The following is a 23,433-nucleotide window of genomic DNA, read 5'->3' as shown; positions in this document are numbered from 1 at the left end:
GCCATCATAGCTATAGCGTTTGCACATCTGGATTTAAGGATTTTCTGCCATTCTTCTCTGCAGATTTTCTAAAGCTCTGTCAGGCTATGCAAGAGTTGTTCTATTGGATTCAAGAAACTGTTCTGGCTGGGCCACTCAAGGACATTAACAGAGAATCATTTAGATGATTTTTTTTAAACTCCAGGTGGGCTTTAATGTGACTGAAGAGAGGCTTTTTTTGATGGTTGTCCTGGAAGTCTTTCTCATTTGCCCACGAGAATTTTGGAGCTCAGCCAGTGTGACCATAGGGCTCTTAGTCACCTGTCTTACCAAGGCCCCTCACCCCTAATTATTTAGTTTGGTGGGGTGGCCAGCTCAAAGAAGAGTCCTAGTTGTTCTACACTTCCTCAATTTAAGAATTATGGAGGTCACCATACACTTGGCAAATTTCAGCAGAAATATTTTTGTACCCTTCCCAAGATCTGAGCATCCACACAGTCCTGTGTCTGGGCTCTCGAGCCAGTTTTTTCCTCCTCATGACTTGGTTTTTGCTGTGATATGCATTGCTAGCTGTGATACCCTATATATAGGTCTGTGTCTTTCAATCGACTGAATTTACCACAGGACTCTAGTCAAGGTGTAGACTTTGGCTTACATGCCTTGCTCTTGGCGTGACCTTTGTTGGTTGACCTCTCCTTTGGAGGGTAATAATGGTCTTGAATTTCCTCCTTATTTGTACATAATTTTTCTGACTGTTTGGGTTCACAGTTCAAACTCTTTCAAGATGGTTTTGTAACTTTTTCAAGCCTGATTAGCATCCACAGCTCTTCTTCTGAAGTCCTCAGAAATCTATTTTGTTGATGCCATGATACAGATTCACAAACATGTGTTGTGAAGATCATACTGATAGATCACTGTTCTAAAAAAAAAAAAAAACTGGTTGCCCACTCACACCTGATTGTCATCCTATCGATTCAAAATTTAGCCTTCAAATTTTATACTAATCCTAAAGCTTCACATACTTACCCTATTTCCTGCACCATAAGATGCATCTGACCACAACACTCATCTAAGTTTTAGAAGAAGGAAATTAGAAAAAAAACATATTTTTCATCAGACCTCGGATCAGGCCCCCAATCTTCATCAGACCCCCAAATCAGACCCCTAATCCTCATCAGACCTCAGATCAGAACATCCAAATCAGACCCTCAATCCTGTTTAGACATAAAATAAATTAAAGAACTTACCTCTCCTGCTCTGGATGACACGGCCACTACAGACCCAGTTAGCTCTTTATTTCTATCTATCTATATCTATCTATCTATCTATCTATCTATCTATCTATCTATCTATCTATCTATCTATCTATCTATCTATCTATCATCTATCTACACACATATTGATTTTACAATTCTGTTGCTGAGGGAACATTTTGTTCTAATCTTTTCACTATCTCATTGCTATTTTTCTCATATCATATATGTAGATAACAATGTAGCAAAGCAATCTTCCAAGGTTATTCATTTTCATTACACGCACACATAGCTTAGAATAGAAATGAATGACATCTGTAAACAAATGTATCTCATTGTTCAGTAGTCCGGACTGCTAAAGGTGAAGAATGCTTCATGTTTCAATGTGAATAGTGGCACTGTGCAAAAATACCAGAATGTTTTATTCCATTCCAGGAGCTGTTGCACCCACATATTAAATTGTTCTGCAGTATTTAATGATTAGAACTGAACCCTGAGCAAAATGATTCAGACTGAATGAAGCTTTTATATTTTTATTCTTTTGAATTTATAATTAACCAGGGTTTTTCAAAAAGTTATTATTTAACTATTATTTAACTAAATTAGCTTCACAATCCATTTTAATCATCTTGCAATTATATAACATAGTAACATAGTTTATAAGGCCAAAAAATGACATTTGTCCATCCAGTTCGGCCTGTTATCCTGCAAGTTGATCCAAAGGAAGGCAAAAAATAAAACCTGTGAGGTAGAAGACAATTTTCCCCACTTAAAGGGAAAAAATTCCTTCCCGACTCCAATCAGGCAATTAGAATAACTCCCTGGATCAACGACCCATCTCTAGTATCTATAACCTGTAATATTATTAATTGAGATGAGCGAATTCCTCAAAAATTAGATTCAGCTGGTTCGCCAAATTTTCAAAAATAATTTGCTTCGATCCGAATATATTCACGCCGAATTGTGATAAAAAATTTCTATTTACGGTCTGCATAGAGCCTTTATATGGGTGTAGAACGCTGTGCCTTGCAGTAACACGCATAGGGAGTGTGCTGGGGTAGTGAAATAATACTGTCAGTCGGTATGACATGCAGATGACAGGCGTCACTATTAGAAGCACACTGCGCACTTCACTTATTTGGGCAGTCACGGGGCCAGAACAGAACAAATAACTCAAGTATTAACTCAGCCTTACAGGTCGATGTTAGTGTGAAGAAGAAGAACACTCCTTTTACACCCTCATCAGCTGATTCCACATAGATGTCTACAGAACCTGTTCTATTAAACGCTTATACAAGTAGAGCCCCCCCAACAGAGTGGAGAGGGTGTCAGCAGTAAGTTTGTGTTGACGTCACTGATTAATTTGCTCATCATCTGATCCATCAGAACAATTACCCACAAAAAAACGGATCCTGTCTGTGGATCATACGCCTGCACTCGGTCAGCATTTGGTCAGTAATCCATCAGTATTGCTAATGCCAAAAAAAACAGGAGTGGATCTAAAACAGAGACGACACGGACGTGAATGGAATATTTTCATGTCTTCTGTGTTTTCTACCCACTCCTGCTTTTGGCTACCAAATCATAAACCAATTCTGATGGGACTATACAGGCCTTACAGCTGCTACACAGACAGGATCCGTTGTGCGTCTCATTTTTCCTTCCTTCTGACAGATCAGAAGAAAGGTCAAATAAATGATTATGTCAGCCAGGCTGAAAGCCAAAATAGTGGACCAGTCATAAAGTGGGGAGAGTGGGAACCACATGAGAAGTCCACAGAGTGGACCTATGACATAGTGGTGAGGTGGAAGCAGTATGAGGAGGCCACCGAGTGGCACAATGACAGAGTCTGGAGGCGGCGGATGCAGCAGCAGCATCATGAGAAGGGTGGCACAATGACAGAGTTTGTGGATGGCAGCAGTATGATGAGGCCAGCAAGTGGCAAGGTGATATAGTGTGGATATGGCAGCAGCATGAGGAGACCAGAGAGTGGCAAGGTGACATAGTGTGGAGATGGCAGCAGCAGGAGGAGACCACAGAGTGGCCAGGTGACATAGTGTGCAGATGGCAGCAGCAGCAGGATTCTACAGAGTGGCAAGGTGACATAGTGTGGTGATGGTATAGTAAGGACCAGCACTCGCTTCAGTAATAATTTCAAATAGATTTAATGGTCACATACAAATGATAAGTGACGCGTGCGTTTCGGCTACTGTGAGCCTTTGTCAAAACATAGTGTGTACAAGTTACAGACAATTTAAATAGACCGCGATAGAGCAGGAAATGACATCAGGTTACCATGGCAACATTGTAAACAAAGGACACAACAATGCAGAGATAGTGATAGAACAGGTGGATGAGCAGCTGACATTAATTGCTTGATAGGGCACCAGGCTAGGCACTGCTGTAAGCTGTGAATCATATAATGCTGGGGATGTAATATAACATGCTGGATGCTAGTTATTATAACAAACTAATTCAGAGAAAAAAAGAGAAAAAAGAGCATAATTAATTCACAGTACACCATGCTTTACACTGCCACATTTTGCTAAACCTTGTTATATGATGCAAAATACTGAATGCAGCGGTGCTGCTATTATGCGTGGTAAACTTACGCTCTGATCAAGCACTGAATGATATATTTCCAAAGATATAATATAACATGCTGGATGCTAGTTACTATAGCAAACTAATTCAAAAGAAAAAAGAGGAAAAAGAACATAATTAATGCACAGTACACCATGCTTTACACTGCCACATTTTGCTAAACCTTGTGATATAATGCAAAATACTGAATGCAGCGGTGCTGCTATTATGCGTGGTACACTTACGCCCTGATCAAGCACTAAATGATATAGATTGGAGTCAAGTTCTCTGTGGAAGAAAGAAAGAGGGAACATGTTGAGAGAGTCATTGCACAATAAAGTTTATAAAAAACTGTTTAAGTCATAATCACGATTTAATCCCTTTGGTTCTAGGGTTTGGAGGCGATGGATCCAGAAGGCTTCTCTTTTTTTGAGCATTCTACACCTGTCTCCTCCTCTCCTGGGCAGTGATACGTGCTCTATAATCTGGAAGCGTAGCTGGGAAATGGCATGTCGGTGTTCCTCAAAATGATGTGGGATGGGGAGTAGTAAATTTTTCTTTCTAATAGTAGATTTGTGTTTACAGAAACGGTCTTTCATCCTCATGGAGGTCTCACCGACATACACAAGACCACAGGGACACTTCAGGAGATAGACAACGAAATTACTATTACAAGTAAAGAAGCCATTTATTTTAAATTTTTCCCCTGTGTATGGGTGGGTGAAGTGTTCCCCTTTAATGACACTAGAGCAGTGTATACATTGAAGGCATGGGTATGTCCCATTCTTGGGTGTTGAGAGGGTGGCCTGGCGCTGGGTATGTCTGTCACTACCTACATCAGCCCTGACTAGGATGTCTCGGATGTTTTTGCACCTTTTGTAGCATATCATAGGGGGAGATTGAAATTCCGTGACATTGGGGTAGGCTCAAGGTTTAGCAAAATGTGGCAGTGTAAAGCATGGTGTACTGTGAATTAATTATGCTCTTTTTTCTCTTTTTTTCTCTGAATTAGTTTGTTATAATAACTAGCATCCAGCATGTTATATTACATCCCCAGCATTATATGATTCACAGCTTACAGCAGTGCCTAGCCTGGTGCCCTATCAAGCAATTAATGTCAGCTGCTCATCCACCTGTTCTATCACTATCTCTGCATTGTTGTGTCCTTTGTTTACAATGTTGCCATGGTAACCTGATGTCATTTCCTGCTCTATCGCGGTCTATTTAAATTGTCTGTAACTTGTACACACTATGTTTTGACAAAGGCTCACAGTAGCCGAAACGCACGCGTCACTTATCATTTGTATGTGACCATTAAATCTATTTGAAATTATTACTGAAGCGAGTGCTGGTCCTTACTATACCATTATCTGTGGATCTTCCTCCCGGGACGCGCGCACCGCACCGCTGAAAGCAGAAGTGCCGCTTGTATCTTCTCTTGGATCTATCGCTACTTTACTGAGCGAGCACCTGCAATACTAACCCGATGAATACCTCCAACTTCGCATACACCGAAGAACGGGCACGAGAAATAGTGTCCGGGATTACCGCGAATGCCGACTTTCTGAAGGTACCATCAGCTGAGTACAAGGGACGCGAGTGGGAGAAGGAAGCAAGGAAACAGACAGCTTGGGAGCTGCACACTACTACGCTGGCTGAATACTGCAGACTTCAACGCATCCCACGAGGCCTCAGAGTAAACCTCAGACCAACATTTTTTTGTGACAATATAAACTATTGCACCCAATTTGCGAACATTCTGAATAAATGTTCTGCGGACCTTATGGTCCTGACTATTGAATATCTGACCCAGGCTTTAGCGGAAAGCAGAGAGAAGATCTCCTCCATCGAATCCCAATTAAAGGACACCTTGTCCATTGATGAACTCACAGCCATCAAGTCCAAAGTGGATAAGGTCTGTGGCGACCTCAGGAAAGACATTGAGGTGACCAAACGCAATAAGTTCATCAGGGACTTTGAAGATTATCAGTCCAAAAGGGTCTACAGATGGCAGGACTTATCTGGAACCGCAACACCACTTACAAGGAATACAACACGCCGATGGGACTCCCAGTCTTCTGGATCTGGCAGCGACTATACTCCTGGTGCCCGCCGCGCTCCTTTTTTAGGGAGAAAGAAAACCCAAGCAGCAAAAAGAACACCAGAAGGGCAGGACGCCATCATAGGAGGAATCGACGCACCGAGGACCACGCGCTCACAGGTACAGACACATCTTTAGTCCTGAACATTTCGTCTAATATTTTAAGTCCACTTCAAATGCAAGTGCTGCAGAAGGGTTTATCCTTCAGCCCCACTGGACATTTAGACACATTTGAACTGGAAATGGACTGCCAAAGGTTTTTTCGTAACCTGCGGCTCAAAGCGCACTTTGCTACTGAGACAGGATCACAGTGTACCAATGAGACAATGGACGTTTCAAAACTATCCTTGCAACAATTTGGTTTAAGGACCAAAAGTAGATTTCAACCACCAAAAACGTACCATCCCATTGAAACGTTTATATCTCTGGTACAACGTGACATCTCCAAGAATATGCATGGTCTCCGGACAGGGGATTATCATATGTCACAAAATTTATCACCTCTAGAAAGAGATGCTCTTGTACAATTGTTGGAGGATAAATCTATAATAGTGAAACCTGCAGACAAAGGGGGAGCCCTGGTCGTGCTGGATAGAGAGTACTATGTGGGGGAGATTTTGCAACAGTTATCTGATGTTGATACATATCAGTCATTGACCTCTGACCCTGTATATACTATTAAAGCTAAGCTACAGGCAATCACTAATGACTACATTAAAAACAATACCATTGATGTGAAAATGGGGGAATACATTATACATCAACACCCCACCACACCTGTATTCTACACATTACCAAAGGTGCACAAATCCCTCACCAGCCCCCCAGGACGCCCTATTGTAGCACTCACAGATTCCATCTTGTCAGCCCCAGCTATTATTCTAGAAAAAGCACTTACTCCACTTACCAAAAAAGCACCATCATATCTACTTGACACCAATGATTTCCTGAGACAAATACGTGATCTCCAACTCTTGGAAAGTGATATATTGGCTACATTTGATGTATGTAGCCTCTATACATCCATTGAACATGTGAAAGGCATTAGGGCAGTTGAATGGTTGTTGGCATTATCCACCTATAATGACAATGAAAAAAACTTTTTCCTAAGTTTGCTCACCACCATACTGCATGAAAATTACTTCCTATTTCAGGACACTTTTTTTCGCCAGCAGCGGGGGACCGCGATGGGTTCGAATGCCGCACCGCCTTATGCAAACTGTTATATGTCATGGTTCGAAAAAGAATATATATATGATGACACTTTATATAAGGACCACTGCATTTTCTGGAGACGATTTATCGATGACATATTTTGCGTGTGGCGGGGCGACATTCGAACCCTCGAACAATTCATGCATTACATCAACTCTGTGTGGAAGGAACTGCAGTTCACCATGCATTCAGATATGTCTAAAATTAATTTCCTTGACACTTGGGTCATAAAAGATGAGAAGGGACAGATACATACAGACCTGTACACCAAGGATACTGACCGCAACAGTCTGCTGCACTTCACCAGCAACCATCCACCTGCAGTCAAAAAATCACTTCCCTATTCACAACTACAGAGAGTGAATAGGATAGTGTCTGACACCGACATGAGAACGGCGCGTCAGGAGGAAATGTTAGACAAATTCCGTGACAGAGGCTATCCGCGAGATCTGTTAAATACACAACAGGCGAAACCGCCTAAAGACAGTACCACTACTAGTGTTAAACCGCCACGGGTCCCTTTTGTGGTGAAATACCACCCCTGGGTCAACAAATGCAGGACTATCCTCAACAAACATTGGAGTATTCTCAGCAGAGCCTACCCCAATGTCACGGAATTTCAATCTCCCCCTATGATATGCTACAAAAGGTGCAAAAACATCCGAGACATCCTAGTCAGGGCTGATGTAGGTAGTGACAGACATACCCAGCGCCAGGCCACCCTCTCAACACCCAAGAATGGGACATACCCATGCCTTCAATGTATACACTGCTCTAGTGTCATTAAAGGGGAACACTTCACCCACCCATACACAGGGGAAAAATTTAAAATAAATGGCTTCTTTACTTGTAATAGTAATTTCGTTGTCTATCTCCTGAAGTGTCCCTGTGGTCTTGTGTATGTCGGTGAGACCTCCATGAGGATGAAAGACCGTTTCTGTAAACACAAATCTACTATTAGAAAGAAAAATTTACTACTCCCCATCCCACATCATTTTGAGGAACACCGACATGCCATTTCCCAGCTACGCTTCCAGATTATAGAGCACGTATCACTGCCCAGGAGAGGAGGAGACAGGTGTAGAATGCTCAAAAAAAGAGAAGCCTTCTGGATCCATCGCCTCCAAACCCTAGAACCAAAGGGATTAAATCGTGATTATGACTTAAACAGTTTTTTATAAACTTTATTGTGCAATGACTCTCTCAACATGTTCCCTCTTTCTTTCTTCCACAGAGAACTTGACTCCAATCTATATCATTTAGTGCTTGATCAGGGCGTAAGTGTACCACGCATAATAGCAGCACCGCTGCATTCAGTATTTTGCATTATATCACAAGGTTTAGCAAAATGTGGCAGTGTAAAGCATGGTGTACTGTGCATTAATTATGTTCTTTTTCCTCTTTTTTCTTTTGAATTAGTTTGCTATAGTAACTAGCATCCAGCATGTTATATTATATCTTTGGAAATATATCATTCAGTGCTTGATCAGAGCGTAAGTTTACCACGCATAATAGCAGCACCGCTGCATTCAGTATTTTGCATCATATAACAAGGTTTAGCAAAATGTGGCAGTGTAAAGCATGGTGTACTGTGAATTAATTATGCTCTTTTTTCTCTTTTTTTCTCTGAATTAGTTTGTTATAATAACTAGCATCCAGCATGTTATATTACATCCCCAGCATTATATGATTCACAGCTTACAGCAGTGCCTAGCCTGGTGCCCTATCAAGCAATTAATGTCAGCTGCTCATCCACCTGTTCTATCACTATCTCTGCATTGTTGTGTCCTTTGTTTACAATGTTGCCATGGTAACCTGATGTCATTTCCTGCTCTATCGCGGTCTATTTAAATTGTCTGTAACTTGTACACACTATGTTTTGACAAAGGCTCACAGTAGCCGAAACGCACGCGTCACTTATCATTTGTATGTGACCATTAAATCTATTTGAAATTATTACTGAAGCGAGTGCTGGTCCTTACTATACCATTATCTGTGGATCTTCCTCCCGGGACGCGCGCACCGCACCGCTGAAAGCAGAAGTGCCGCTTGTATCTTCTCTTGGATCTATAGTGTGGTGATGGCAGCAGCAATAGCAGGACACCACAGAGTGGCAAGGCGACATAGTGTGGAAAAGGCAGTAGCAGCAGCAGCATCAGGAGGATATCATAGAGTGGCACAGTGACATAGTGTGGAGATGTCGGCAGAAGAATGAGGTGACCATAGAGTGGAAAAGTGACATATTCTGGAGATGGCAGCAGCAGGAGGAGACCACAGAGTGGCAAGTTGACATAGTGTGTAGATGTCAGCAGCAGCATGAGGAGACCACAGAGTGGCAAGTTAACATAGTGTGTTGATGGCAACAGCAGCAGCATCAGGAGTATACCATAGAGTGGCAAGGTGACATAGTGTGGAGATGGCAGCAGCAGAAGGTGACCACTGAGTGGCAAGGTGACATAGTTTGGAGATGGCAGCAGCAGCTGCATCAGGAGACCTGAAAGTGACCCGGTAACAGAGTGGGGCGGTGGGTGGCAATACCAGTACCCGCTGATGAAGGTGGGTGAAATAAGGATCTCTTGGCATCAGATGTGTGGCATCAGGCGGGTTGCAGTATCAAATTAGTAGCTGAGGCAGGTAGTCAGAAGAAAACGGTCTCTTGTATCAAAGTGTTGTTTTGGCACCATGGATGATCTAGTCTGATGTATCAGGAATTGGTGGTTGGAAATCCTGGCTGATCCACGCCTGATTCATCTTGACCAAGTTCAGTCTTTCCACATTTTGAGTGGACAGGCTATTTCTCCTTGGGGTAACTATGGCCCCCGCCGCACTAAACATCCGCTCTGATGCCACAATACTGGCCGGTTAGGACAGCTTTTCCAGCGCAATCTCTGCTAGTTGCGGCCACAAATCCAGTTTGGCTACCCAGTAGTCCAGCGGATCTTCAATGTAGTGTTGTCCAAGTATGCCACCATCTTCTGGTTAAGGTCCTACTCCAGGTCTTGCTGTTGCTGGTGAGTAATTTCTTCACTATGCGGGTGAATAAAGCTACTCATCAGCGACTCTATACTCAGGCTGCTGCTAATGGAGTTGATACTGCTTCTGCCACCCTTCCCCAGCAGGCATGGCAGTGGAACGTGAGCTAAGAGGGCCCCCCCCCCCGGTCAGACCTGCGAGATGATGGACGATGGGGCCGATAGGCAGCGGCCAACTGACTACATAGGATGTCTCTGTAGTAGTTTAGTTTGTCCTCCCTCTTGGTGGGTGTAAAAAAGGCCCCCATTCTGGACCAGAAGCGAGGGTCCAACAAGTGGAGAGCCAGAAGTCATCCCTCTGCTGAATGGTGACAATTCGGCTGTCACTACACAAGCAAGTGAGCATGCAGCGGGCCATTTGTGCAAATGACTCGGAGGGACTCCCTTTCTCCATCTCCACTGCATACTGCCACGGTTTGTCTAGGTCCTCTGTCTCATCTTCCTCATCATCCTGTAGCTCTTCTGGCTGCTTCTCCTGTCCTGTCAGCTGAGTAGAAAAAACACCCATTTGGCTACACATTGCCTGTGCTCCAATGTCCTCCTCCTCCTCCTCATCCAGTTTAACCCCCACAGGGCTCCTGTGGCCGTGAGATCGAGGTGCCAAGTCTCCTGTCCCCTGACCAGCCATTGTTAAGACCATTTGTTCCAGTACATGAAGCAGTGGAATGATGACGTTCATCCCGTTGTCCTGGTGACTGACAAATAACGTGGCGTCCTCAAAGGAGCTGAGCAAATGAAAGGTGTATTTTCGATGTCAGCCACTGGCAGTTCATGCGTCACGCATGAACTGCCAGTGGCTGACATCGAAAATACACAGGGGAGTACTCCTATCCGCTTGCATCGTCAAGAAATCATTGATGGCCTTTCTCTGTTCGTATAGTCGGTCCAACATATGGAGGGTGGAATTCCAACGGGTGGAAATGTCGCAGATCAGTCTATGTTGGGGGATGCTGTTCTGCCGCTGCAACTCAAGGAGGGTGTGCTTTGCGGTATACAAGTGGCTGAAGTGCATGCAAAGTTTCCTGGCCATTTTTAGTATGTCTTGCAGATGGGTGGAATACGTCAGTAACCGCTGGACAACCAGATTGAACACATGTACCATGCAGGGCACATGGCTCAGCCTTCCTTTACACAGTGCCGACACAATGTTCTTTCCGTTGTCAATCACCAGAGTTTGAGTTGTCGGGGAGAAAGCCAGGATTCGATTTCTTAATGCATCACACGGAGCAGTTCCTCCCTGCTGTGACTCCATTCGCCAAGGCAAGCTAGGTGCAGAACAGTGTGACACCGCCGAGCCCTGCACATGTGGTATGCTGGAGGGGTGCTGTGACTTGTCCCTGCAATGGAGGCTGAGGACATGGTGGAGGATGAGGAGGCAGAGACAGACATTGTCGCAGGACCAACGGCGTGACAATGTGAAGGAGGAAGCGGCGTGACCTGTCCAAGTTGCTGGTGTGGCTGTGCAGGAACCGCATTCACCCACTGGGCCGTAAAGGACATGTTATGTCCCTGACCATAGTTACAGCTCCACACTTCTGTTCTACATGTGTGGACAGGGATGGTACTGCCTTTTTTTGCAAATAAATGACGGCTTGGGACTCTCCACCTCGACTTGGCACAAGTCATCAGTTCTCTGAAAGGTGCAGAGTCCAACACTTGGAAAGGGAGGGACTGAAGCACCAGCAACTTGGACAGGAGCACGTTCAGCTTCTGCGCCGTTGGATGCGTGCACGCATACTGTTGTCTCTTGGCAATCACATCGGTGATTGATTGCTGATGGAATGACTGACAAGGAGTAGGAGCATCTGGACCAGCAGAAGATGGGATTGATAGACAGGTCCCTTCGACTGAGGTGATGGAGCCTTGACTGGCTAAAACTGGGTGCATGCCACTGGGTGATGTAGCGGTTGCTGCAGCAGGCTGGAACACCACATCAGAGCCATGGTTCTCCCAGGCCACTGTATGGAGAAGCTGCATATGGCACCCTGGCCACGCTTCACATATGGCCACATTCACCTCCTCTGGTGCTTTGAAAAAAAACTGTCACACCGCTGAGTAGGTGATTTTCCCCCCAACAGTCCTCACTGACTGACTGCTACGGCCGCTGCCTCCGTGAACCCCTGCACCACTACTTCCCGGGCAGGTAGGCTGCTGCGAAGCAGGTGGTCTACCCCAGGCACGTTTGGCTCCCGACCTCCCACTGCTGCCACCCTGCTGACTCCCAGCCATGCTACCACCTTGTTGGCTCCTCCGCTGCCTCACGGGCAAGCTGCCACTCTCTTCTCCTGATGATGATGAAGCCCCTTCTGCACCCAGCTCCCAAGTGCGACCGGCTTCATCATCATCGATTAGTGTCTGCACATCACTTATGTCCTCCTCAACGACCTCTGGGTCAGGAACCTGACCACTCGCAGCACAAGCTCCCGTGCCACTCTAATCATCACTACTTGCCCAACTAGTGGAGGAAGCGGCGGATGTCTCCTCCAGATCTTGGCTGGGCTGTAGCTGCTGACTGCTCTCTAATAGCTGTTCCTCGCTGAAAAGTGGAGCAGAGTCTACAGCATATACTACTTCTCGCGGTGAGGAAACAGAAAAGGACAGAGGCAAGTTGAGGAAAGGTGAGGGCACATGGCCTGCTCCCAGCCCATGCCAACTAAGGGTTGTGTCTGACGAACCCACCGACTGTTGGCTGGGGGTGTCTGATGTCACTTGGAATGACGTGGATGCCCAAATTAACCAATGAAGAACCGCTGGGTTGCCGGGTCAAGACACCGGGTAGATGACACCGGGAGCTCAGGCCTCTCGCTGCGACTACTGCTGCCATGACCCCTTACTCTGCTGAGACCTCTGCTTGAGCCAGAAACATTCATGCCTCTGCCACTCCTCTGTGCATGGCCTGGCCATTCTCTGCCTGACATACTTGTACCTGAACTAAACAGATGAAACGGAAATGAAAACAACCCTAAAAGCAACAAATATATTTTTATTTTTGTACTAAAATAGGCCACTAAAATATTTCAGCGCAAATAACAGCAAACGTGACCTGCGTATATATTTCTCGTATTGGACTAAAATAGGCCACTAAACGATTTCAGAGTAAATAACAAAAAAAGTGAACTGTGTATATTTTTCTCTTTTTCTCCAGAAATATGGCAATAAACGCTTTTAGTGCAAATAACTCCAAATGTGAACTGCGTCTATGTTTCTCGCATTGGAGTGAAATATGACAAGAAACGCTTTCAGCGCAAATAACACCAAATGTGAACTGCATCTATTTTTCTAGTATTGTAGTGAAATATGACAAGAAACGCTTTTAGCGCAAATAACAGCAAAAATGAACTTAGTCTATTTTTCTCTTTTTCTCTAGAAATATGGCAATAAACGCTTTTAGCGCAAATAACACCAAATGTGAACTGTGTCTATTTTTTTGTATTGTAGTGAAATATGACAAGAAATGCTTTTAGCGCAATTAACACCAAATGTGAACTGCGTCTATTTTTCTCGTATTGTAGTGAAATATGACAAACGCTTTTAGCGCAAATAACACCAAATATAAACTTAGTCTATTTTTCTCTAGAAATATGGCAATAAACACTTTTAGCGCAAATAACACCAAATGTGAACTGCGTCTATTTTTCTCGTATTGGAGTGAAATATGACAAGAAACGCTTTTAGCACAAATAACAACAAAAGTGACCTGTGTAAATATTTCTCGTATTGTATTGAAATAGTCCACTAAATTATATCTGTGCAGTTAACAGCAAAAGTGACCTGCCTATATATTTATCTTTTTCCACAGCCTTTAAAGGCTTTTCAAGATAGCACTTGCACCCTTAGAACTAATTGCTGGAATGACAGAGCTGTATTATGAGACTCTCTGGATCCACTTGTAAATCGCTTTTTTTCACAATGAGGATTTTCCTATGACTCTCCCTAGCATCTGCACACATCTCTCCCTGTCTGTGAAATGATTCCTCTCACTATCCTTTCCCTGCACTAGTAAATCACTTTTTTCCTATTTTTTTTTTAGCAATTCATTTTTCTTTCACTCTCCCTAGTGCCTGCATACAAGTCTGTCCCTGAACAAAGTACAGTAGTGAATGGCAGACTCTAAGATGGCCACCGTATTTATAGGGCTGTGACATCACCGGGCTGGATGGCTGCTGATTGGCTGCATGCATGGCATGGGTCATCCCGCCTTCCCATAGTTCCTTGCCCCATGTCCAAGCGCAAGAAAATTCACATTCCTTCAGAATCTAATTTTCCTGAAATTCGGAATGAATTTGACTTCGTCAGCTTCGATTCGCTGATCTCTAATTATTACACTCCAGAAAAACATCCAGGCCCCTCTTGAATTCTTTTATTATACTCGCCATCGCCACCTCCTCAGGCAGAGAGTTCCATAGTCTCACTGCTCTTACCATAAAGAATCCTGTTCTATGTTTGTGTAGAAACCTTCTTTCCTCCAGACATAGAGGATGTCCCCTCGTCACAGTCACAGTCCTGGGGATAAATAGATGATGGGAGAGATCTCTGTACTGACCCCTGTTATATTTATACATAGTAATTAGATCTCCCCTCAGACATCTTTTTTCTAAAGTGAAAACCCTAATTTTGATAATATTTCAGGGTACTGTAGTCCCCTCATTCCAGTTATTACTTAAGTTGTCCTCCTCTGAACCCTCTCCATCTCTGCTATGTCTGCCTTGTTCACAGGAGCCCAGAACTGTACACAGTACTCCATGTGTGGTCTGACCAGTGATTTGTAAAGTGGCAGAACTATGTTCTCATCACGGGCATCTTTGCCCCTTTTGGCGCAAACCATTATCTTAGTGGCCTTGGCAGCAGCTGCCTGACACTGGTTTGTACAGCTGAGTTTGCTGTTTATTAAAATTCCTAGATCCTTTTCCATGTCAGTGTTACCCAGTGTTTTACCATTTAATATGTACGGGTGACTTGCATTATTCCTTCCCATGTGCATAACCTTACATTTGTCAGTGTTAAACCTCATCTGCCACTTATCTGCCCAAGCCTCCAATGTATCCAGATCCCTCTGTAGCAGTGTACTGTCCTCTTCCGTGTTAATTACTTTACACAGTTTAGTGTCATCTGCAAAAATTAATATTTTACTGTGCAAGCCTTCTACAAGATCATTAATAAATATATTGAAGAGAATAGGGCCCAATACTGACCCCTGAGGTACTCCAATAGTGACAGTGACCCAATCTGAGTGTGTACCATTAATAACCACCCTCTGTTTTCTATCACTGAGCCAGTTACTTACCCACATACAGACGTTTTCTCCCCGTTCGAGCATTCTAATTTTATATACTAACCTTTTATGCGGTACAGTGTCAAATGCTTTGGAGAAGTCCAGATATATGACATGCATTGATTCGCTGCTGTCAAGTCTAGAACTTACCTCCTCATAGAAATTAGTTTGACATGACCGATCCCTCATGAAGCCATTCTGATATGGTGTTATTTGCTTATTTTTATTTATTCCAAGATAGCATCTCTTAGAAAACCTTCAAACAGTTTACCCATGACAGATGTTAAACTTACCGGCCTATAGTTTCCTGGCTCTGTTTTTTGGACCCTTTTTGAATACTGGCACCACATTTGCTATGCGCCAATCCTGTGGAACACTCCCTGTCAGTATAAAGTCCTTAATTATCAGAAAGAAGGGTCTGGCTATGGCTTAATTCTCTTAGGATACGGGGGTGTATGCCATCCGGTCCTTGCGATTTGTCTATTTTAATTGTTTTTGATGCCGCTGTCCTTCTTCCTGGGTAATACAGGTTACTTTTAATGTGGAATTTACTTTTACATTCTGCATTTGATCTGACAGTTTATTTTCCTCAGTGAATACAGCGGAGAAAAAAATATTTAATAGCTTTGCTTTCTCCTCATCGCTCTCTGCAACTCCCCCCTCATTACTCTGTAGAGGGGCGACACCTTCAGATTTAAACTTTTTACCATTTATATAATTACAGAACATTTTAGGGTTAGTTTTGCTCTCTTTGGCAATTAATCTCTCGGTCTCTAGTCTGGCTGCTTTTATCTGTCTTCCTTGCTACCCTCCTGTTTTATTGATTTAAATTATTTCTTTTTGTCATTAATTGCTTTCTTTACAGTTCTATTTATTTGTTTTTTTCTTGTTCCTTAACCTTTTATTCCCATAAGGTATGTACCTCTCACAAGTAGATTTTAGGATGCTTTTTAAAATATCCCATTTTGTGGCTGTATTAAAATTTTTGAGGACTTTGTCCCAGTTAGTTAGGCCTATGGCCTTTTTGAAGTTTGTTATTTTTGTTCCTCCCTGAAGAAACATTATTTTGAATGACAATTGGAAGGATATTACTTTTTGGTCACTGTGTCCCAGGTGTCCCCCAACCTGCACATCTGTTGTTCTCTCAGGTCTATTGGTTAATACTAAGTCCAGTATGGCCGTCCCTCTAGTTAGGTCCTGAACCAGTTGGGAAAGGTAATTGTCTTTGAATATTGCCAAGAACCTGTTTCCTTTATGAGATATACAGGTTTCAGTTTCCCAGTCTATATCTGGGTAGTTGAAGTCCCGCATAATAACACCCTCATTATGATCTGCCGCCTCGTCTATCTCGTTTAGTAGTAGATTTTCTGTAGTATCTTAGGTGGCTTATAATAAACTCCTATTACAAGTAAGAGTGAATCTGGACCGCACATCCTTAATACTATGCTTTTGATATAACAACTGTTTATCAGCATAATAAAACATGGCTTCTCAGCACAATATTAATAAATATAACCTTAAACTGTGCACTAAAAGGAGGCATTGGTATACAGTTTGATCAAAGAGCATAGGCCCACTTACCGCAACAAGGTTGCCTCAAGTGGGGACCTACTCTAACTTTAGCGCGGCACTGCGCAGCGACCACCGGCATCTCCGCACCGCGCCAGCAGGCGACGGGACCCAGTAGCCACACAGCACCCTCACTGTGCAGCAAAGCCACCTTGGCCCTGGGTCCCATCACTCAACCAGCACAGCACAAAAGCAGCAATGGCCACCGCTCAGCACCGCATGATGTGAACAGGTGCAAAAGGCTAACCTGTTCACAGACTCTCAGGAACTCCAACCGAGAGATTAAAAACACCTGGGCCAAATGGGGAGGAGTGCTGATACAGAAATGGGGAAACAGAAAATAAGACTATAAGCATAACAAGTGAGAGTGAATCTGGACCGCACATCCTCAATACTATGCTTTTGATATAACAACGGAGGGTGCTTTGTGGCTACTGGGTCCCGTCGCCTGCTGGCGCAGTGCGGAGGTGGCGGTGGTCGCTGAGCAGTACCGCGCTAAAGTTAGAGTAGGTCCCCACTTGAAGAGGCAACCTTGTTGCGGTAAGTGGGCCTATGCACTTTGATCAAACTGTATACCAATGCCTCCTTTTAGTGCATAGCATAAGGTTATATTTATTAATATTGTGCTGAGAAGCCATGTTTTATTATGCTGAAAAACAGTTGTTATATCAAAAGCATAGTATTGAGGATGTGCGGTCCAGATTCACTATCACTTGTTATAGTCTTATAATAAACTCGTATTAGTATTTTATTATTGTTTTTGCCTCCATGTATTTCTACCCACAATGACTCCACATGTTCATGTCCCTCATTTATATCTTCTCGGTCTGTGGGCTTTAGACAGGACTTTGCATTAAGGCAGACCCCTCCCCCTCTCCGGTTTTTGCGATCCTTTATAAACAGACTGCAGCCCTGTACGTTAACTGCCCAGTCATAGCTAGAGATGAGTGAATCGAAGCTGACAAAGTGGAATTTGTTACGAATTTCAGGAAAAATTCAATTCGCACCTAATGCGAATTTCCCTGCGCTTCGTAGTAACGAATCGCATTTTTCATAAAATGGCGGCTGCATGTGTGAGGACATGGAGAAATGGAGTCTGGGAAGGCGGAATCACCCATACTAACATGCATGCTGCCAATCAGCAGCTAGCTAGCCCAGTGATGTCACAGCCATATAAATACAGCAGCCATCTTAGATTTTGCCATTCACCAGCGTACTTAGTGCAGGGAGAGACGTGTCTGCAGGTGCTAGGGACAGTGATAGAAAAATCGTCATTGTGCTAAAAAAAACTATTTAGAAAGTGCAGGGAAAGATTATTCAAGGTGTAGGGAAAGGATAGGGAGGAATCATTCCACTGCATTTATGTTGAACAGGGTTCAGTAGGGGAGGTTACAGCCTGGGTAATAGGAACAATCAGAATACACTTTGCTGCACTCACTGGCGATACAAATTGCCATTACACAGCTCTGTAATTCCAGCAAACCGTTTTTATTAGGGTGCAAGTGCTGTTTGATACAGGCATTAACAGGGTTCATTACAAAGAAATATTTCTACATTGTATTTGCCCTAGTGTGGTGCAGTTATACACTCACCTAAAGAATTATTAGGAACACCTGTTCTATTTCTCATTAATGCAATTATCTAGTCAACCAATCACATGGCAGTTGCTTCAATGCATTTAGGGGGGTGCTCCTGGTCAAGACAATCTCCTGAACTCCAAACTGAATGTCAGAATGGGAAAGAAAGGTGATTTAAGCAATTTTGAGCGTGGCATGGTTGTTGGTGCCAGACGGGCCGGTCTGAGTATTTCACAATCTGCTCAGTTACTGGGATTTTCACAGACAACCATTTCTAGGGTTTACAAAGAATGGTGTGAAAAGGGAAAAACATCCAGTATGCGGCAGTCCTGTGGGCAAAAATGCCTTGTGGATGCTAGAGGTCAGAGGAGAATGGGCCGACTGATTCAAGCTGATAGAAGAGCAACGTTGACTGAAATAACCACTCGTTACAACCGAGGTATGCAGCAAAGCATTTGTGAAGCCACAACACGCACAACCTTGAGGCGGATGGGCTACAACAGCAGAAGACCCCATCGGGTACCACTCATCTCCACTACAAATAGGAAAAAGAGGCTACAATTTGCACGAGCTCACCAAAATTGGACCGTTGAAGACTGGAAAAATGTTGCCTGGTCTGATGAGTCTCGATTTCTGTTGAGACATTCAAATGGTAGAGTCCGAATTTGGCATAAACAGAATGAGAACATGTATCCATCCTCTGATGGCTGCTTCCAGCAGGATAATGCACCATGTCACAAAGCTTGAATCATTTCAAATTGGTTTCTTGAACATGACAATGAGTTTACTGTACTAAAATGGCCCCCACAGTCACCAGATCTCAACCCAATAGAGCATCTTTGGGATGTGGTGGAACGGGAGCTTCGTGCCCTGGATGTGCATCCCTCAAATCTCCATCAACTGCAAGATGCTATCCTATCAATATGGGCCAACATTTCTACAGAATGCTATCAGCACCTTGTTGAATCAATGCCACGTAGAATTTAGGCAGTTCTGAAGGCAAAAGGGGGTCCAACACCGTATTAGTATGGTGTTCCTAATAATTCTTTAGGTGAGTGTATGTTCTAAAGCATTTTTGGGCTTTTATTAGTGTGTAAAAAGGACTTATTAGCCATTGTGTGGTGAAGTGCAAAAATTACAGCCCTTTTTGTCGTGTATTAGTGGCAAAGTAAAATATATTTGCCGCTCAGCAGTGCACTTATCTGTTTTAAAGCCATTTTTTGCGTATATTAGTGGAAAAAGTAAAAATATATTTGCTGCCTAGCGGTGCAGTTATCTTTATTAAAGACCTTTTTATGTGTATTAGTGGATAAAGGAAAAATATCTTTTCCGCCTGGCGGTGCTGTTATCTGTTTTAAAGCCCTTTTTTGCGTGTATTAGTGGAAAAAGGAAAAATATATTTGCTGCCTAGCGGTGCAGTTATCTGTTTTAAAGCCCTTTTTTGCATCTATTAGTGGAAAAAGGAAAAATATCTTTGCCCCCTAGTGGTGCAGTTATCTGCTTTAAAGCCTTTTTTTGCATGTATTAGTGGAAAAAGGAAAAATTTATTTGCCGCTCAGCGGTGCAGTGAGATATTTTACAGCCCACTTTGCTGTGTATTAGTGGCAAAATACAAATATATTCGCTATTCATAGTTGCACTTATCTGCTGAAAAGCCTTTTGTGCAAAAAAATATAAAAAAATAGGACCTAATTGCCATTCAGCGGTGCAGTAAGAAATTTTACAGCCCAGTTTGCCGTGTATTACTGGCGAAATACAAATATATTTGCCGTTCATAGTTGTACTTCTCTGTTGAAAAGCCTTTTGTGTAAAAATATAATAAAGTTAGGGCCTAATTGCCATTCAGCGGTCGAGTGAGATATATTACAGCCCAGTTTGCCGTGAATTACTGATGATATACAAATATATTTGCTGTTCATAGTTGTACTTATCTGTTGAAAAGCTTTTTGTGTAAAAATATAAAAAAACTTTGGCCTAATTGCTGTTCAACGGTTCAGTGAGATATTTTGCAGCCCACGTTGGCGTGTATTAGTGGAGAAATACAAATATATTTGCCGCTCATAGTTGTACTTTTCTGTTTAAAAGCCTTTTGTGTAAAAATATAAAAAAATTGTCGCCTAATTGCCGTTCAGCGGTGCAGTGAGATATTTTACAGCCCAGTTTCCCATGAATTACTGACGAAATACAAATATATTTGTAGTTTATAGTTGTACTTATCTGTAGAAAATCCTTTCATGTAAAAATAGAAAATAAACTTGGGCCTAAATGTGGTGAGAAATTTTACTGCTGAGTTTGCCATGTATTACTGGCGAAATACAAATATATTTGCCGTTTAAGGTTGTACTTATCTGTTGAAAAGCCTTTTCTGTAAAAATATTTTAAAAAATTGGGCCTATTTACTGTTCATCGGTGCAGTGAGATATTTTACAGCCCAGTTTGATGTGTATTTCTGGCGAAATACAAATATATAAGCAATTTCTGTAAAAAATTAAAAAAAATTAGGGCCTAATTGCCGTTCAGCGGTGCAGTGATTTATTCTAAAGCCCTGTTTGCTGTGTATTAGTGGCAAAATAAAAAAATATTTGATCTAACATTTGGTTATTTGATCTAACAGTATGTCAGGCAGAGAAGTGCCAGGCCCTGCACAGGGGAGTGGCAGAGGCCTAAATGTTTTTGGCACAGGCAGAGGTCACAGAAGAGTAAGGGGCCGTGGCAGCAGGGGTCATTTCAAGAGGCCTGAGCTCCCAATGTCAGCTAGAGGTTGTGTCATGACCAGCAACCTCTTGAATGGATCATTTTCATCGTAACTTACATCAGACACCCCCAGCCAAAGGGTCAGTGGGTTTGTCATGCACAACTCTTTGTTGCCATGGCCCGGGAGCAGGTCCTGTGCACCACCCGTCCTCAACCTACCTCTGTCCTTTTTTGTTCCCTCACTGAGAGAAGTATTATATGCTGTAGGCTCTGCTTCACTTTTCAATGAGGAACAGGTACTAGAGGACAGTCAGCAGCTACTGCCCAGCCAAGATGTGGAGGAGACATCCGCCGTTACCTACGCTAGGAGGGCAAGTAGTGATGAGGAGAGTGGCAAGGGAGCTGGTGTTGAGAGCGGTCAGGCTCCTGACCCAGAGACGGTTGAGTAGGACATCAGTGACATGCAGACACTAATTGATGATGATGATGTAGCTGATAGCACTTGGGAGAAGGGTGATGAAGGGGCTTCATCATGATCGGGAGAAGAGGGTGTCAGCTTGCCCGTAAGCCAGCGGCGGAGCCAGCAAGTGGCTAGCATGGCCGGGAGTCAGCAGGGTGACAGCAGTGGGAGGTCGGGAGCCAAACGCGCCCAGGGTAGACCACACGCTTTTCTGGGGCCTACCTGCCAAGGAAGTAGCAGTGCAGGGGCTCAAGGAGGCAGCAGCGGTAGCAGTCAGTCAGAGCATAGTGTTGAGGGTAAAATGACCTACTTGCCTGTGTGGCATTTTTTTTAAGCCACTGGAGGAGGTGAACGTGGCCGTATGTAGAATCTGTGGGCAGAGGGTGAAGTGTGGCCGGGGTGCCAATGTTGGCACTACGGCCCTGCATTAACATATGCAGCACTGCCATAAAGTGGCCTGGGACTACCGTGGCTCCGATGTGGTGGTCAAGCCTGCCGCAGAAACCGCTGCATCACCCACTGGCATGCACCCAGTTTCTGGCAATTAAGGCTCCACCACCTCAACCGAAGGGAGCTGTCTGTCCTTTTAATCATCTGTGGGTCCTGATGCGCCTGCTCCTCTTCCTCCTACTCCTCGTCAGGCATTCCGACAGCAATCGATCACCGAAGAGATTGCCAAGAGACAACAGTATGTGTGCACTCATCCAACGGCGCAGAAGCTGAATGTGCTCCTATTCAAGTTGCTGGAGCTGCAGTCCCTCCCAGTCCCTTGCTGGTGGAGAGTTCCAAGCTGTCCTTTCTTTGCCAAAAAGGCAGTATTAGCCCTGCACACACATGTAGAACAGAAGGTGGGCCAATGCTTGAGCATGTCGGTGTCTGCCAAAGTACAAGGTAGCACCGACGTGTGGAGCTCTAACTACGGTCAGGGATAATAGATGTCCTTTATGGACCACTGGGTGAATGCGGTTCCTGCACAGCCACACTTGCAACTTGGCCAGGTGATGCCGCTTCCTCCTTCAGGTTGCCACACCATTGGTCCAGCGACAATGTCAACCTCTGCCTCCTTATCCTTCACCCTGTCCTCTGCCTCCACTGCAGCGACAATGCACAGTGCCCATCCAGCATACCACATGTGCAGGGCACGGCGGTGTCACGCTGTTCTGCACCCTGTTTGCCTGGGCAAACGAAGTCACACAGGGAAGGAACTGCTCCATGTCTTTCGGCAAGAAATTGACTGCTGGCTTTCTCCACGACAACTGAAAATCATAACCATGGTGACCGACAACGGGAAGAACATTGTATCGGCACTGCGTCAAGGAGGGCTGAGCCATGCGCCCTGCATGGCAGACGTGTTCAATCTGGTCGTAAAGCAGTTCCTGAAGTCTTCCACCTATTTGCAAGACATCCTAAAAATGGCCAGGAAACTTTGCATGCACTTCAGCCACTCGTACACTGCAAAGCGCACCCTCCTTGAGCTGCAGAGGCAGAACGGCATCCCCCAACATAGGCTTATATGTGACGTTTCCACCCGTTGGAGTTCCACCCTCAATATGTTGGACCGACTATACGAACAGAGAAAGGCCATCAATGATTTCTTGATGATCCAAGCGGATAGGCGTACTCCCCTGTGTAACTTCGATGTCAGCCAGTGGCAACTCATGCGTGACATCTGCCATTTGCTCAGGCCCTTTGAGGATG

The 23,433-nt window shown here is 43.9% G+C and overlaps 1 protein-coding gene across 1 annotated transcript in view; it reads left to right on the top strand.

Moving 5' to 3' along the window:
- Window positions 1-23,433, top strand: part of CACNA2D1 (calcium voltage-gated channel auxiliary subunit alpha2delta 1) — a 1,018,968-nt gene that overhangs the window by 770,225 nt on the left and 225,310 nt on the right. The gene's annotated exons all lie outside the window — the stretch shown is intronic.

The sequence above is a fragment of the Bufo bufo genome, chromosome 1 (assembly GCF_905171765.1).
Source record: "Bufo bufo chromosome 1, aBufBuf1.1, whole genome shotgun sequence".
NCBI lineage: Eukaryota > Metazoa > Chordata > Amphibia > Anura > Bufonidae > Bufo > Bufo bufo.
The sequence above is the reverse complement of the archived record's forward strand: the minus strand, read 5'-3'. Positions and strand labels throughout refer to the sequence as shown.